At 46.7% G+C, this 15,563-nt stretch overlaps 9 non-coding genes across 9 annotated transcripts; all 9 read right to left on the bottom strand.

Moving 5' to 3' along the window:
• Nucleotides 1–713: 713 nt before the first annotated feature.
• Nucleotides 714–785, bottom strand: trnae-uuc (transfer RNA glutamic acid (anticodon UUC)). The gene has a single exon. It is a non-coding gene; the product is annotated as a tRNA-Glu (tRNA).
• Nucleotides 786–2,214: 1,429 nt separating this feature from the next.
• Nucleotides 2,215–2,286, bottom strand: trnae-uuc (transfer RNA glutamic acid (anticodon UUC)). The gene has a single exon. It is a non-coding gene; the product is annotated as a tRNA-Glu (tRNA).
• Nucleotides 2,287–3,884: 1,598 nt separating this feature from the next.
• trnae-uuc (transfer RNA glutamic acid (anticodon UUC)) lies at nt 3,885–3,956 on the bottom strand. Its single transcript has one exon. It is a non-coding gene; the product is annotated as a tRNA-Glu (tRNA).
• A 1,165-nt stretch (nt 3,957–5,121) lies between these two features.
• trnae-uuc (transfer RNA glutamic acid (anticodon UUC)) lies at nt 5,122–5,193 on the bottom strand. Its single transcript has one exon. It is a non-coding gene; the product is annotated as a tRNA-Glu (tRNA).
• A 2,207-nt stretch (nt 5,194–7,400) lies between these two features.
• Nucleotides 7,401–7,472, bottom strand: trnae-uuc (transfer RNA glutamic acid (anticodon UUC)). The gene has a single exon. It is a non-coding gene; the product is annotated as a tRNA-Glu (tRNA).
• A 1,377-nt stretch (nt 7,473–8,849) lies between these two features.
• On the bottom strand, nt 8,850–8,921 carry trnae-uuc (transfer RNA glutamic acid (anticodon UUC)). Its single transcript has one exon. It is a non-coding gene; the product is annotated as a tRNA-Glu (tRNA).
• Nucleotides 8,922–11,583: 2,662 nt separating this feature from the next.
• On the bottom strand, nt 11,584–11,655 carry trnae-uuc (transfer RNA glutamic acid (anticodon UUC)). Its single transcript has one exon. It is a non-coding gene; the product is annotated as a tRNA-Glu (tRNA).
• Nucleotides 11,656–12,950: 1,295 nt separating this feature from the next.
• trnae-uuc (transfer RNA glutamic acid (anticodon UUC)) lies at nt 12,951–13,022 on the bottom strand. The gene has a single exon. It is a non-coding gene; the product is annotated as a tRNA-Glu (tRNA).
• A 1,890-nt stretch (nt 13,023–14,912) lies between these two features.
• Nucleotides 14,913–14,984, bottom strand: trnae-uuc (transfer RNA glutamic acid (anticodon UUC)). Its single transcript has one exon. It is a non-coding gene; the product is annotated as a tRNA-Glu (tRNA).
• Nucleotides 14,985–15,563: the final 579 nt, after the last annotated feature.

Raw genomic sequence — 15,563 nt, 5'->3', positions numbered from 1 at the left:
TGTCTGTCTGTCTGTCTGTCTGTCTGTCTGTCTGTCTGTCTGTCTGTCTGTCTGTCTGTCTGTCTGTCTGTCTGTCTGTCTGTCTGTCTGTCTGTCTGTCTGTCTGTCTGTCTGTCTGTCTGTCTGTCTGTCTGTCTGTCTGTCTGTCTGTCTGTCTGTCTGTCTGTCTGTCTGTCTGTCTGTCTGTCTGTCTGTCTGTCTGTCTGTCTGTCTGTCTGTCTGTCTGTCTGTCTGTCTGTCTGTCTGTCTGTCTGTCTGTCTGTCTGTCTGTCTGTCTGTCTGTCTGTCTGTCTGTCTGTCTGTCTGTCTGTCTGTCTGTCTGTCTGTCTGTCTGTCTGTCTGTCTGTCTGTCTGTCTGTCTGTCTGTCTGTCTGTCTGTCTGTCTGTCTGTCTGTCTGTCTGTCTGTCTGTCTGTCTGTCTGTCTGTCTGTCTGTCTGTCTGTCTGTCTGTCTGTCTGTCTGTCTGTCTGTCTGTCTGTCTGTCTGTCTGTCTGTCTGTCTGTCTGTCTGTCTGTCTGTCTGTCTGTCTGTCTGTCTGTCTGTCTGTCTGTCTGTCTGTCTGTCTGTCTGTCTGTCTGTCTGTCTGTCTGTCTGTCTGTCTGTCTGTCTGTCTGTCTGTCTGTCTGTCTGTCTGTCTGTCTGTCTGTCTGTCTGTCTGTCTGTCTGTCTGTCTGTCTGTCTGTCTGTCTGTCTGTCTGTCTGTCAGTCATAGTTTCCCTGACTGGGAATCGAACCCAGGCCACAGCAGTGAAAGTGCTGGATCCTAGCCACTAGACCACCAAGGACTTTAATAGAAAAAAGTTGACTGTCGTCAAACCCATTCTAGAAAAAGGAACCTCTTTCAATTTTCTTTCCAATTCCTCAAAAGGAATTTTCTATCTGCGTGTAACAGTTTCCCTGACCTGGAATCGAACCCGGGCCACAGCAGTGAGAGTGCTGGATCCTAGCCACTAGACCACCAAGGACTTTAATAGAAAAAAGTTGACTGTCGTCAAACCCATTCTAGAAAAAGGAACCTCTTTCAATTTTCTTTCCAATTCCTCAAAAGGAATTTTCTATCTGCGTGTAACAGTTTCCCTGACCTGGAATCGAACCCGGGCCACAGCAGTGAGAGTGCTGGATCCTAGCCACTAGACCACCAAGGACTTTACTAGAAAAAAGTTGACTGTCGTCAAACCCATTCTAGAAAAAGGAACCTCTTTCAATTTTCTTTCCAATTCCTCAAAAGGAATTTTCTATCTGCGTGTAACAGTTTCCCTGGAATCGAACCCGGGCCACAGCAGTGAAAGTGCTGGATCCTAGCCACTAGACCACCAAGGACTTAACTAGAAAAAAGTTGACTGTCGTCAAACCCATTCTAGAAAAAGGAACCTCTTTCAATTTTCTTTCCAATTCCTCAAAAGGAATTTTCTATCTGCGTGTAACAGTTTCCCTGGAATCGAACCCGGGCCACAGCAGTGAAAGTGCTGGATCCTAGCCACTAGACCACCAAGGACTTTACTAGAAAAAAGTTGACTGTCGTCAAACCCAATCTAGAAAAGGAACCTCTTTCAATGCTTTCTCCAATAAGAATTTTCTGTCTTTCCGTCTATTATAATATCCCTGACCGGGAATCGAACCCGGGCCACAGCAGTGAGAGTGCTGGATCCTAGCCACTAGTCCATCAGGGACCGAACAGGACAAAAGTTGACTGTCGGAAAACCCATTCTAGAAAAAGGAACCTCTTTCAATTTTCTTTCCAATTCCTCAAAAGGAATTGTCTGTCTGTCTGTCTGTCTGTCTGTCTGTCTGTCTGTCTGTCTGTCTGTCTGTCTGTCTGTCTGTCTGTCTGTCTGTCTGTCTGTCTGTCTGTCTGTCTGTCTGTCTGTCTGTCTGTCTGTCTGTCTGTCTGTCTGTCTGTCTGTCTGTCTGTCTGTCTGTCTGTCTGTCTGTCTGTCTGTCTGTCTGTCTGTCTGTCTGTCTGTCTGTCTGTCTGTCTGTCTGTCTGTCTGTCTGTCTGTCTGTCTGTCTGTCTGTCTGTCTGTCTGTCTGTCTGTCTGTCTGTCTGTCTGTCTGTCTGTCTGTCTGTCTGTCTGTCTGTCTGTCTGTCTGTCTGTCTGTCTGTCTGTCTGTCTGTCTGTCTGTCTGTCTGTCTGTCTGTCTGTCTGTCTGTCTGTCTGTCTGTCTGTCTGTCTGTCTGTCTGTCTGTCTGTCTGTCTGTCTGTCTGTCATAGTTTCCCTGACTGGGAATCGAACCCAGGCCACAGCAGTGAAAGTGCTGGATCCTAGCCACTAGACCACCAAGGACTTTAATAGAAAAAAAGTTGACTGTCGTCAAACCCATTCTAGAAAAAGGAACCTCTTTCAATTTTCTTTCCAATTCCTCAAAAGGAATTTTCTATCTGCGTGTAACAGTTTCCCTGACCTGGAATCGAACCCGGGCCACAGCAGTGAGAGTGCTGGATCCTAGCCACTAGACCACCAAGGACTTTAATAGAAAAAAGTTGACTGTCGTCAAACCCATTCTAGAAAAAGGAACCTCTTTCAATTTTCTTTCCAATTCCTCAAAAGGAATTTTCTATCTGCGTGTAACAGTTTCCCTGACCTGGAATCGAACCCGGGCCACAGCAGTGAGAGTGCTGGATCCTAGCCACTAGACCACCAAGGACTTTACTAGAAAAAAGTTGACTGTCGTCAAACCCATTCTAGAAAAAGGAACCTCTTTCAATTTTCTTTCCAATTCCTCAAAAGGAATTTTCTATCTGCGTGTAACAGTTTCCCTGGAATCGAACCCGGGCCACAGCAGTGAAAGTGCTGGATCCTAGCCACTAGACCACCAAGGACTTAACTAGAAAAAAGTTGACTGTCGTCAAACCCATTCTAGAAAAAGGAACCTCTTTCAATTTTCTTTCCAATTCCTCAAAAGGAATTTTCTATCTGCGTGTAACAGTTTCCCTGGAATCGAACCCGGGCCACAGCAGTGAAAGTGCTGGATCCTAGCCACTAGACCACCAAGGACTTTACTAGAAAAAAGTTGACTGTCGTCAAACCCAATCTAGAAAAGGAACCTCTTTCAATGCTCTTTCCAATTCCTCAAAAGGAATTGTCTGTCTGTCTGTCTGTCTGTCTGTCTGTCTGTCTGTCTGTCTGTCTGTCTGTCTGTCTGTCTGTCTGTCTGTCTGTCTGTCTGTCTGTCTGTCTGTCTGTCTGTCTGTCTGTCTGTCTGTCTGTCTGTCTGTCTGTCTGTCTGTCTGTCTGTCTGTCTGTCTGTCTGTCTGTCTGTCTGTCTGTCTGTCTGTCTGTCTGTCTGTCTGTCTGTCTGTCTGTCTGTCTGTCTGTCTGTCTGTCTGTCTGTCTGTCTGTCTGTCTGTCTGTCTGTCTGTCTGTCTGTCTGTCTGTCTGTCTGTCTGTCTGTCTGTCTGTCTGTCTGTCTGTCTGTCTGTCTGTCTGTCTGTCTGTCTGTCTGTCTGTCTGTCTGTCTGTCTGTCTGTCTGTCTGTCTGTCTGTCTGTCTGTCTGTCTGTCTGTCTGTCTGTCTGTCTGTCTGTCTGTCTGTCTGTCTGTCTGTCTGTCTGTCTGTCTGTCTGTCTGTCTGTCTGTCTGTCTGTCTGTCTGTCTGTCTGTCTGTCTGTCTGTCTGTCTGTCTGTCTGTCTGTCTGTCTGTCTGTCTGTCTGTCTGTCTGTCTGTCTGTCTGTCTGTCTGTCTGTCTGTCTGTCTGTCTGTCTGTCTGTCTGTCTGTCTGTCTGTCTGTCTGTCTGTCTGTCTGTCTGTCTGTCTGTCTGTCTGTCTGTCTGTCTGTCTGTCTGTCTGTCTGTCTGTCTGTCTGTCTGTCTGTCTGTCTGTCTGTCTGTCTGTCTGTCTGTCTGTCTGTCTGTCTGTCTGTCTGTCTGTCTGTCTGTCATAGTTTCCCTGACTGGGAATCGAACCCAGGCCACAGCAGTGAAAGTGCTGGATCCTAGCCACTAGACCACCAAGGACTTTAATAGAAAAAAGTTGACTGTCGTCAAACCCATTCTAGAAAAAGGAACCTCTTTCAATTTTCTTTCCAATTCCTCAAAAGGAATTTTCTATCTGCGTGTAACAGTTTCCCTGACCTGGAATCGAACCCGGGCCACAGCAGTGAGAGTGCTGGATCCTAGCCACTAGACCACCAAGGACTTTAATAGAAAAAAGTTGACTGTCGTCAAACCCATTCTAGAAAAAGGAACCTCTTTCAATTTTCTTTCCAATTCCTCAAAAGGAATTTTCTATCTGCGTGTAACAGTTTCCCTGACCTGGAATCGAACCCGGGCCACAGCAGTGAGAGTGCTGGATCCTAGCCACTAGACCACCAAGGACTTTACTAGAAAAAAGTTGACTGTCGTCAAACCCATTCTAGAAAAAGGAACCTCTTTCAATTTTCTTTCCAATTCCTCAAAAGGAATTTTCTATCTGCGTGTAACAGTTTCCCTGGAATCGAACCCGGGCCACAGCAGTGAAAGTGCTGGATCCTAGCCACTAGACCACCAAGGACTTAACTAGAAAAAAGTTGACTGTCGTCAAACCCATTCTAGAAAAAGGAACCTCTTTCAATTTTCTTTCCAATTCCTCAAAAGGAATTTTCTATCTGCGTGTAACAGTTTCCCTGGAATCGAACCCGGGCCACAGCAGTGAAAGTGCTGGATCCTAGCCACTAGACCACCAAGGACTTTACTAGAAAAAAGTTGACTGTCGTCAAACCCAATCTAGAAAAGGAACCTCTTTCAATGCTTTCTCCAATAAGAATTTTCTGTCTTTCCGTCTATTATAATATCCCTGACCGGGAATCGAACCCGGGCCACAGCAGTGAGAGTGCTGGATCCTAGCCACTAGTCCATCAGGGACCGAACAGGACAAAAGTTGACTGTCGGAAAACCCATTCTAGAAAAAGGAACCTCTTTCAATTTTCTTTCCAATTCCTCAAAAGGAATTGTCTGTCTGTCTGTCTGTCTGTCTGTCTGTCTGTCTGTCTGTCTGTCTGTCTGTCTGTCTGTCTGTCTGTCTGTCTGTCTGTCTGTCTGTCTGTCTGTCTGTCTGTCTGTCTGTCTGTCTGTCTGTCTGTCTGTCTGTCTGTCTGTCTGTCTGTCTGTCTGTCTGTCTGTCTGTCTGTCTGTCTGTCATAGTTTCCCTGACTGGGAATCGAACCCAGGCCACAGCAGTGAAAGTGCTGGATCCTAGCCACTAGACCACCAAGGACTTTACTAGAAAAAAGTTGACTGTCGTCAAACCCAATCTAGAAAAGGAACCTCTTTCAATGCTTTCTCCAATAAGAATTTTCTGTCTTTCCGTCTATTATAATATCCCTGACCGGGAATCGAACCCGGGCCACAGCAGTGAGAGTGCTGGATCCTAGCCACTAGTCCATCAGGGACCGAACAGGACAAAAGTTGACTGTCGGAAAACCCATTCTAGAAAAAGGAACCTCTTTCAATTTTCTTTCCAATTCCTCAAAAGGAATTGTCTGTCTGTCTGTCTGTCTGTCTGTCTGTCTGTCTGTCTGTCTGTCTGTCTGTCTGTCTGTCTGTCTGTCTGTCTGTCTGTCTGTCTGTCTGTCTGTCTGTCTGTCTGTCTGTCTGTCTGTCTGTCTGTCTGTCTGTCTGTCTGTCTGTCTGTCTGTCTGTCTGTCTGTCTGTCTGTCTGTCTGTCTGTCTGTCTGTCTGTCTGTCTGTCTGTCTGTCTGTCTGTCTGTCTGTCTGTCTGTCTGTCTGTCTGTCTGTCTGTCTGTCTGTCTGTCTGTCTGTCTGTCTGTCTGTCTGTCTGTCTGTCTGTCTGTCTGTCTGTCTGTCTGTCTGTCTGTCTGTCTGTCTGTCTGTCTGTCTGTCTGTCTGTCTGTCTGTCTGTCTGTCTGTCTGTCTGTCTGTCTGTCTGTCTGTCTGTCTGTCTGTCTGTCTGTCTGTCTGTCTGTCTGTCTGTCTGTCTGTCTGTCTGTCTGTCTGTCTGTCTGTCTGTCTGTCTGTCTGTCTGTCTGTCTGTCTGTCTGTCTGTCTGTCTGTCTGTCTGTCTGTCTGTCTGTCTGTCTGTCTGTCTGTCTGTCTGTCTGTCTGTCTGTCTGTCTGTCTGTCTGTCTGTCTGTCTGTCTGTCTGTCTGTCTGTCTGTCTGTCTGTCTGTCTGTCTGTCTGTCTGTCTGTCTGTCTGTCTGTCTGTCTGTCTGTCTGTCTGTCTGTCTGTCTGTCTGTCTGTCTGTCTGTCTGTCTGTCTGTCTGTCTGTCTGTCTGTCTGTCTGTCTGTCTGTCTGTCTGTCTGTCTGTCTGTCTGTCTGTCTGTCTGTCTGTCTGTCTGTCTGTCTGTCTGTCTGTCTGTCTGTCTGTCTGTCTGTCTGTCTGTCTGTCTGTCTGTCTGTCTGTCTGTCTGTCTGTCTGTCTGTCTGTCTGTCTGTCTGTCTGTCTGTCTGTCTGTCTGTCTGTCTGTCTGTCTGTCTGTCTGTCTGTCTGTCTGTCTGTCTGTCTGTCTGTCTGTCTGTCTGTCTGTCTGTCTGTCTGTCTGTCTGTCTGTCTGTCTGTCTGTCTGTCTGTCTGTCTGTCTGTCTGTCTGTCTGTCTGTCTGTCTGTCTGTCTGTCTGTCTGTCTGTCTGTCTGTCTGTCTGTCTGTCTGTCTGTCTGTCTGTCTGTCTGTCTGTCTGTCTGTCTGTCTGTCTGTCTGTCTGTCTGTCTGTCTGTCTGTCTGTCTGTCTGTCTGTCTGTCTGTCTGTCTGTCTGTCTGTCTGTCTGTCTGTCTGTCTGTCTGTCTGTCTGTCTGTCTGTCTGTCTGTCTGTCTGTCTGTCTGTCTGTCTGTCTGTCTGTCTGTCTGTCTGTCTGTCTGTCTGTCTGTCTGTCTGTCTGTCTGTCTGTCTGTCTGTCTGTCTGTCTGTCTGTCTGTCTGTCTGTCTGTCTGTCTGTCTGTCTGTCTGTCTGTCTGTCTGTCTGTCTGTCTGTCTGTCTGTCTGTCTGTCTGTCTGTCTGTCTGTCTGTCTGTCTGTCTGTCTGTCTGTCTGTCTGTCTGTCTGTCTGTCTGTCTGTCTGTCTGTCTGTCTGTCTGTCTGTCTGTCTGTCTGTCTGTCTGTCTGTCTGTCTGTCTGTCTGTCTGTCTGTCTGTCTGTCTGTCTGTCTGTCTGTCTGTCTGTCTGTCTGTCTGTCTGTCTGTCTGTCTGTCTGTCTGTCTGTCTGTCTGTCTGTCTGTCTGTCTGTCTGTCTGTCTGTCTGTCTGTCTGTCTGTCTGTCTGTCTGTCTGTCTGTCTGTCTGTCTGTCTGTCTGTCTGTCTGTCTGTCTGTCTGTCTGTCTGTCTGTCTGTCTGTCTGTCTGTCTGTCTGTCTGTCTGTCTGTCTGTCTGTCTGTCTGTCTGTCTGTCTGTCTGTCTGTCTGTCTGTCTGTCTGTCTGTCTGTCTGTCTGTCTGTCTGTCTGTCTGTCTGTCTGTCAGTCATAGTTTCCCTGACTGGGAATCGAACCCAGGCCACAGCAGTGAAAGTGCTGGATCCTAGCCACTAGACCACCAAGGACTTTAATAGAAAAAAGTTGACTGTCGTCAAACCCATTCTAGAAAAAGGAACCTCTTTCAATTTTCTTTCCAATTCCTCAAAAGGAATTTTCTATCTGCGTGTAACAGTTTCCCTGACCTGGAATCGAACCCGGGCCACAGCAGTGAGAGTGCTGGATCCTAGCCACTAGACCACCAAGGACTTTAATAGAAAAAAGTTGACTGTCGTCAAACCCATTCTAGAAAAAGGAACCTCTTTCAATTTTCTTTCCAATTCCTCAAAAGGAATTTTCTATCTGCGTGTAACAGTTTCCCTGACCTGGAATCGAACCCGGGCCACAGCAGTGAGAGTGCTGGATCCTAGCCACTAGACCACCAAGGACTTTACTAGAAAAAAGTTGACTGTCGTCAAACCCATTCTAGAAAAAGGAACCTCTTTCAATTTTCTTTCCAATTCCTCAAAAGGAATTTTCTATCTGCGTGTAACAGTTTCCCTGGAATCGAACCCGGGCCACAGCAGTGAAAGTGCTGGATCCTAGCCACTAGACCACCAAGGACTTAACTAGAAAAAAGTTGACTGTCGTCAAACCCATTCTAGAAAAAGGAACCTCTTTCAATTTTCTTTCCAATTCCTCAAAAGGAATTTTCTATCTGCGTGTAACAGTTTCCCTGGAATCGAACCCGGGCCACAGCAGTGAAAGTGCTGGATCCTAGCCACTAGACCACCAAGGACTTTACTAGAAAAAAGTTGACTGTCGTCAAACCCAATCTAGAAAAGGAACCTCTTTCAATGCTTTCTCCAATAAGAATTTTCTGTCTTTCCGTCTATTATAATATCCCTGACCGGGAATCGAACCCGGGCCACAGCAGTGAGAGTGCTGGATCCTAGCCACTAGTCCATCAGGGACCGAACAGGACAAAAGTTGACTGTCGGAAAACCCATTCTAGAAAAAGGAACCTCTTTCAATTTTCTTTCCAATTCCTCAAAAGGAATTGTCTGTCTGTCTGTCTGTCTGTCTGTCTGTCTGTCTGTCTGTCTGTCTGTCTGTCTGTCTGTCTGTCTGTCTGTCTGTCTGTCTGTCTGTCTGTCTGTCTGTCTGTCTGTCTGTCTGTCTGTCTGTCTGTCTGTCTGTCTGTCTGTCTGTCTGTCTGTCTGTCTGTCTGTCTGTCTGTCTGTCTGTCTGTCTGTCTGTCTGTCTGTCTGTCTGTCTGTCTGTCTGTCTGTCTGTCTGTCTGTCTGTCTGTCTGTCTGTCTGTCTGTCTGTCTGTCTGTCTGTCTGTCTGTCTGTCTGTCTGTCTGTCTGTCTGTCTGTCTGTCTGTCTGTCTGTCTGTCTGTCTGTCTGTCTGTCTGTCTGTCTGTCTGTCTGTCTGTCTGTCTGTCTGTCTGTCTGTCATAGTTTCCCTGACTGGGAATCGAACCCAGGCCACAGCAGTGAAAGTGCTGGATCCTAGCCACTAGACCACCAAGGACTTTAATAGAAAAAAAGTTGACTGTCGTCAAACCCATTCTAGAAAAAGGAACCTCTTTCAATTTTCTTTCCAATTCCTCAAAAGGAATTTTCTATCTGCGTGTAACAGTTTCCCTGACCTGGAATCGAACCCGGGCCACAGCAGTGAGAGTGCTGGATCCTAGCCACTAGACCACCAAGGACTTTAATAGAAAAAAGTTGACTGTCGTCAAACCCATTCTAGAAAAAGGAACCTCTTTCAATTTTCTTTCCAATTCCTCAAAAGGAATTTTCTATCTGCGTGTAACAGTTTCCCTGACCTGGAATCGAACCCGGGCCACAGCAGTGAGAGTGCTGGATCCTAGCCACTAGACCACCAAGGACTTTACTAGAAAAAAGTTGACTGTCGTCAAACCCATTCTAGAAAAAGGAACCTCTTTCAATTTTCTTTCCAATTCCTCAAAAGGAATTTTCTATCTGCGTGTAACAGTTTCCCTGGAATCGAACCCGGGCCACAGCAGTGAAAGTGCTGGATCCTAGCCACTAGACCACCAAGGACTTAACTAGAAAAAAGTTGACTGTCGTCAAACCCATTCTAGAAAAAGGAACCTCTTTCAATTTTCTTTCCAATTCCTCAAAAGGAATTTTCTATCTGCGTGTAACAGTTTCCCTGGAATCGAACCCGGGCCACAGCAGTGAAAGTGCTGGATCCTAGCCACTAGACCACCAAGGACTTTACTAGAAAAAAGTTGACTGTCGTCAAACCCAATCTAGAAAAGGAACCTCTTTCAATGCTTTCTCCAATAAGAATTTTCTGTCTTTCCGTCTATTATAATATCCCTGACCGGGAATCGAACCCGGGCCACAGCAGTGAGAGTGCTGGATCCTAGCCACTAGTCCATCAGGGACCGAACAGGACAAAAGTTGACTGTCGGAAAACCCATTCTAGAAAAAGGAACCTCTTTCAATTTTCTTTCCAATTCCTCAAAAGGAATTGTCTGTCTGTCTGTCTGTCTGTCTGTCTGTCTGTCTGTCTGTCTGTCTGTCTGTCTGTCTGTCTGTCTGTCTGTCTGTCTGTCTGTCTGTCTGTCTGTCTGTCTGTCTGTCTGTCTGTCTGTCTGTCTGTCTGTCTGTCTGTCTGTCTGTCTGTCTGTCTGTCTGTCTGTCTGTCTGTCTGTCTGTCTGTCTGTCTGTCTGTCTGTCTGTCTGTCTGTCTGTCTGTCTGTCTGTCTGTCTGTCTGTCTGTCTGTCTGTCTGTCTGTCTGTCTGTCTGTCTGTCTGTCTGTCTGTCTGTCTGTCTGTCTGTCTGTCTGTCTGTCTGTCTGTCTGTCTGTCTGTCTGTCTGTCTGTCTGTCTGTCTGTCTGTCTGTCTGTCTGTCTGTCTGTCTGTCTGTCTGTCTGTCTGTCTGTCTGTCTGTCTGTCTGTCTGTCTGTCTGTCTGTCTGTCTGTCTGTCTGTCTGTCTGTCTGTCTGTCTGTCTGTCTGTCTGTCTGTCTGTCTGTCTGTCTGTCTGTCTGTCTGTCTGTCTGTCTGTCTGTCTGTCTGTCTGTCTGTCTGTCTGTCTGTCTGTCTGTCTGTCTGTCTGTCTGTCTGTCTGTCTGTCTGTCTGTCTGTCTGTCTGTCTGTCTGTCTGTCTGTCTGTCTGTCTGTCTGTCTGTCTGTCTGTCTGTCTGTCTGTCTGTCTGTCTGTCTGTCTGTCTGTCTGTCTGTCTGTCTGTCTGTCTGTCTGTCTGTCTGTCTGTCTGTCTGTCTGTCTGTCTGTCTGTCTGTCTGTCTGTCTGTCTGTCTGTCTGTCTGTCTGTCTGTCTGTCTGTCTGTCTGTCTGTCTGTCTGTCTGTCTGTCTGTCTGTCTGTCTGTCTGTCTGTCTGTCTGTCTGTCTGTCTGTCTGTCTGTCTGTCTGTCTGTCTGTCTGTCTGTCTGTCTGTCTGTCTGTCTGTCTGTCTGTCTGTCTGTCTGTCTGTCTGTCTGTCTGTCTGTCTGTCTGTCTGTCTGTCTGTCTGTCTGTCTGTCTGTCTGTCTGTCTGTCTGTCTGTCTGTCTGTCTGTCTGTCTGTCTGTCTGTCTGTCTGTCTGTCTGTCTGTCTGTCTGTCTGTCTGTCTGTCTGTCTGTCTGTCTGTCTGTCTGTCTGTCTGTCTGTCTGTCTGTCTGTCTGTCTGTCTGTCTGTCTGTCTGTCTGTCTGTCTGTCTGTCTGTCTGTCTGTCTGTCTGTCTGTCTGTCTGTCTGTCTGTCTGTCTGTCTGTCTGTCTGTCTGTCTGTCTGTCTGTCTGTCTGTCTGTCTGTCTGTCTGTCTGTCTGTCTGTCTGTCTGTCTGTCTGTCTGTCTGTCTGTCTGTCTGTCTGTCTGTCTGTCTGTCTGTCTGTCTGTCTGTCTGTCTGTCTGTCTGTCTGTCTGTCTGTCTGTCTGTCTGTCTGTCTGTCTGTCTGTCTGTCTGTCTGTCTGTCTGTCTGTCTGTCTGTCTGTCTGTCTGTCTGTCTGTCTGTCTGTCTGTCTGTCTGTCTGTCTGTCTGTCTGTCTGTCTGTCTGTCTGTCTGTCTGTCTGTCTGTCTGTCTGTCTGTCTGTCTGTCTGTCTGTCTGTCTGTCTGTCTGTCTGTCTGTCTGTCTGTCTGTCTGTCTGTCTGTCTGTCTGTCTGTCTGTCTGTCTGTCTGTCTGTCTGTCTGTCTGTCTGTCTGTCTGTCATAGTTTCCCTGACTGGGAATCGAACCCAGGCCACAGCAGTGAAAGTGCTGGATCCTAGCCACTAGACCACCAAGGACTTTAATAGAAAAAAAGTTGACTGTCGTCAAACCCATTCTAGAAAAAGGAACCTCTTTCAATTTTCTTTCCAATTCCTCAAAAGGAATTTTCTATCTGCGTGTAACAGTTTCCCTGACCTGGAATCGAACCCGGGCCACAGCAGTGAGAGTGCTGGATCCTAGCCACTAGACCACCAAGGACTTTAATAGAAAAAAGTTGACTGTCGTCAAACCCATTCTAGAAAAAGGAACCTCTTTCAATTTTCTTTCCAATTCCTCAAAAGGAATTTTCTATCTGCGTGTAACAGTTTCCCTGACCTGGAATCGAACCCGGGCCACAGCAGTGAGAGTGCTGGATCCTAGCCACTAGACCACCAAGGACTTTACTAGAAAAAAGTTGACTGTCGTCAAACCCATTCTAGAAAAAGGAACCTCTTTCAATTTTCTTTCCAATTCCTCAAAAGGAATTTTCTATCTGCGTGTAACAGTTTCCCTGGAATCGAACCCGGGCCACAGCAGTGAAAGTGCTGGATCCTAGCCACTAGACCACCAAGGACTTTACTAGAAAAAAGTTGACTGTCGTCAAACCCAATCTAGAAAAGGAACCTCTTTCAATGCTTTCTCCAATAAGAATTTTCTGTCTTTCCGTCTATTATAATATCCCTGACCGGGAATCGAACCCGGGCCACAGCAGTGAGAGTGCTGGATCCTAGCCACTAGTCCATCAGGGACCAAACAGGACAAAAGTTGACTGTCGGAAAACCCATTCTAGAAAAAGGAACCTCTTTCAATTTTCTTTCCAATTCCTCAAAAGGAATTGTCTGTCTGTCTGTCTGTCTGTCTGTCTGTCTGTCTGTCTGTCTGTCTGTCTGTCTGTCTGTCTGTCTGTCTGTCTGTCTGTCTGTCTGTCTGTCTGTCTGTCTGTCTGTCTGTCTGTCTGTCTGTCTGTCTGTCTGTCTGTCTGTCTGTCTGTCTGTCTGTCTGTCTGTCTGTCTGTCTGTCTGTCTGTCTGTCTGTCTGTCTGTCTGTCTGTCTGTCTGTCTGTCTGTCTGTCTGTCTGTCTGTCTGTCTGTCTGTCTGTCTGTCTGTCTGTCTGTCTGTCTGTCTGTCTGTCTGTCTGTCTGTCTGTCTGTCTGTCTGTCTGTCTGTCTGTCTGTCTGTCTGTCTGTCTGTCTGTCTGTCTGTCTGTCTGTCTGTCTGTCTGTCTGTCTGTCTGTCTGTCTGTCTGTCTGTCTGTCTGTCTGTCTGTCTGTCTGTCTGTCTGTCTGTCTGTCTGTCTGTCTGTCTGTCTGTCTGTCTGTCTGTCTGTCATAGTTTCCCTGACTGGGAATCGAACCCAGGCCACAGCAGTGAAAGTGCTGGATCCTAGCCACTAGACCACCAAGGACTTTAATAGAAAAAAAGTTGACTGTCGTCAAACCCATTCTAGAAAAAGGAACCTCTTTCAATTTTCTTTCCAATTCCTCAAAAGGAATTTTCTATCTGCGTGTAACAGTTTCCCTGACCTGGAATCGAACCCGGGCCACAGCAGTGAGAGTGCTGGATCCTAGCCACTAGACCACCAAGGACTTTAATAGAAAAAAGTTGACTGTCGTCAAACCCATTCTAGAAAAAGGAACCTCTTTCAATTTTCTTTCCAATTCCTCAAAAGGAATTTTCTATCTGCGTGTAACAGTTTCCCTGACCTGGAATCGAACCCGGGCCACAGCAGTGAGAGTGCTGGATCCTAGCCACTAGACCACCAAGGACTTTACTAGAAAAAAGTTGACTGTCGTCAAACCCATTCTAGAAAAAGGAACCTCTTTCAATTTTCTTTCCAATTCCTCAAAAGGAATTTTCTATCTGCGTGTAACAGTTTCCCTGGAATCGAACCCGGGCCACAGCAGTGAAAGTGCTGGATCCTAGCCACTAGACCACCAAGGACTTAACTAGAAAAAAGTTGACTGTCGTCAAACCCATTCTAGAAAAAGGAACCTCTTTCAATTTTCTTTCCAATTCCTCAAAAGGAATTTTCTATCTGCGTGTAACAGTTTCCCTGGAATCGAACCCGGGCCACAGCAGTGAAAGTGCTGGATCCTAGCCACTAGACCACCAAGGACTTTACTAGAAAAAAGTTGACTGTCGTCAAACCCAATCTAGAAAAGGAACCTCTTTCAATGCTTTCTCCAATAAGAATTTTCTGTCTTTCCGTCTATTATAATATCCCTGACCGGGAATCGAACCCGGGCCACAGCAGTGAGAGTGCTGGATCCTAGCCACTAGTCCATCAGGGACCGAACAGGACAAAAGTTGACTGTCGGAAAACCCATTCTAGAAAAAGGAACCTCTTTCAATTTTCTTTCCAATTCCTCAAAAGGAATTGTCTGTCTGTCTGTCTGTCTGTCTGTCTGTCTGTCTGTCTGTCTGTCTGTCTGTCTGTCTGTCTGTCTGTCTGTCTGTCTGTCTGTCTGTCTGTCTGTCTGTCTGTCTGTCTGTCTGTCTGTCTGTCTGTCTGTCTGTCTGTCTGTCTGTCTGTCTGTCTGTCTGTCTGTCTGTCTGTCTGTCTGTCTGTCTGTCTGTCTGTCTGTCTGTCTGTCTGTCTGTCTGTCTGTCTGTCTGTCTGTCTGTCTGTCTGTCTGTCTGTCTGTCTGTCTGTCTGTCTGTCTGTCTGTCTGTCTGTCTGTCTGTCTGTCTGTCTGTCTGTCTGTCTGTCTGTCTGTCTGTCTGTCTGTCTGTCTGTCTGTCTGTCTGTCTGTCTGTCTGTCTGTCTGTCTGTCTGTCTGTCTGTCTGTCTGTCTGTCTGTCTGTCTGTCTGTCTGTCTGTCTGTCTGTCTGTCTGTCTGTCTGTCTGTCTGTCTGTCTGTCTGTCTGTCTGTCTGTCTGTCTGTCTGTCTGTCTGTCTGTCTGTCTGTCTGTCTGTCTGTCTGTCTGTCTGTCTGTCTGTCTGTCTGTCTGTCTGTCTGTCTGTCTGTCTGTCTGTCTGTCTGTCTGTCTGTCTGTCTGTCTGTCTGTCTGTCTGTCTGTCTGTCTGTCTGTCTGTCTGTCTGTCTGTCTGTCTGTCTGTCTGTCTGTCTGTCTGTCTGTCTGTCTGTCTGTCTGTCTGTCTGTCTGTCTGTCTGTCTGTCTGTCTGTCTGTCTGTCTGTCTGTCTGTCTGTCTGTCTGTCTGTCTGTCTGTCTGTCTGTCTGTCTGTCTGTCTGTCTGTCTGTCTGTCTGTCTGTCTGTCTGTCTGTCTGTCTGTCTGTCTGTCTGTCTGTCTGTCTGTCTGTCTGTCTGTCTGTCTGTCTGTCTGTCATAGTTTCCCTGACTGGGAATCGAACCCAGGCCACAGCAGTGAAAGTGCTGGATCCTAGCCACTAGACCACCAAGGACTTTAATAGAAAAAAAGTTGACTGTCGTCAAACCCATTCTAGAAAAAGGAACCTCTTTCAATTTTCTTTCCAATTCCTCAAAAGGAATTTTCTATCTGCGTGTAACAGTTTCCCTGACCTGGAATCGAACCCGGGCCACAGCAGTGAGAGTGCTGGATCCTAGCCACTAGACCACCAAGGACTTTAATAGAAAAAAGTTGACTGTCGTCAAACCCATTCTAGAAAAAGGAACCTCTTTCAATTTTCTTTCCAATTCCTCAAAAGGAATTTTCTATCTGCGTGTAACAGTTTCCCTGACCTGGAATCGAACCCGGGCCACAGCAGTGAGAGTGCTGGATCCTAGCCACTAGACCACCAAGGACTTTACTAGAAAAAAGTTGACTGTCGTCAAAAAAAGTTGACTGTCGTCAAACCCATTCTAGAAAAAGGAACCTCTTTCAATTTTCTTTCCAATTCCTCAAAAGGAATTTTCTATCTGCGTGTAACAGTTTCCCTGGAATCGAACCCGGGCCACAGCAGTGAAAGTGCTGGATCCTAGCCACTAGACCACCAAGGACTTAACTAGAAAAAAGTTGACTG

This window comes from Urocampus carinirostris, unplaced genomic scaffold, assembly GCF_059441175.1.
Source record: "Urocampus carinirostris isolate Australia breed hairy pipefish unplaced genomic scaffold, RoL_Ucar_1.0 HiC_scaffold_63, whole genome shotgun sequence".
Classification (NCBI taxonomy): Eukaryota; Metazoa; Chordata; class Actinopteri; order Syngnathiformes; family Syngnathidae; genus Urocampus; species Urocampus carinirostris.
The sequence above is the reverse complement of the archived record's forward strand: the minus strand, read 5'-3'. Positions and strand labels throughout refer to the sequence as shown.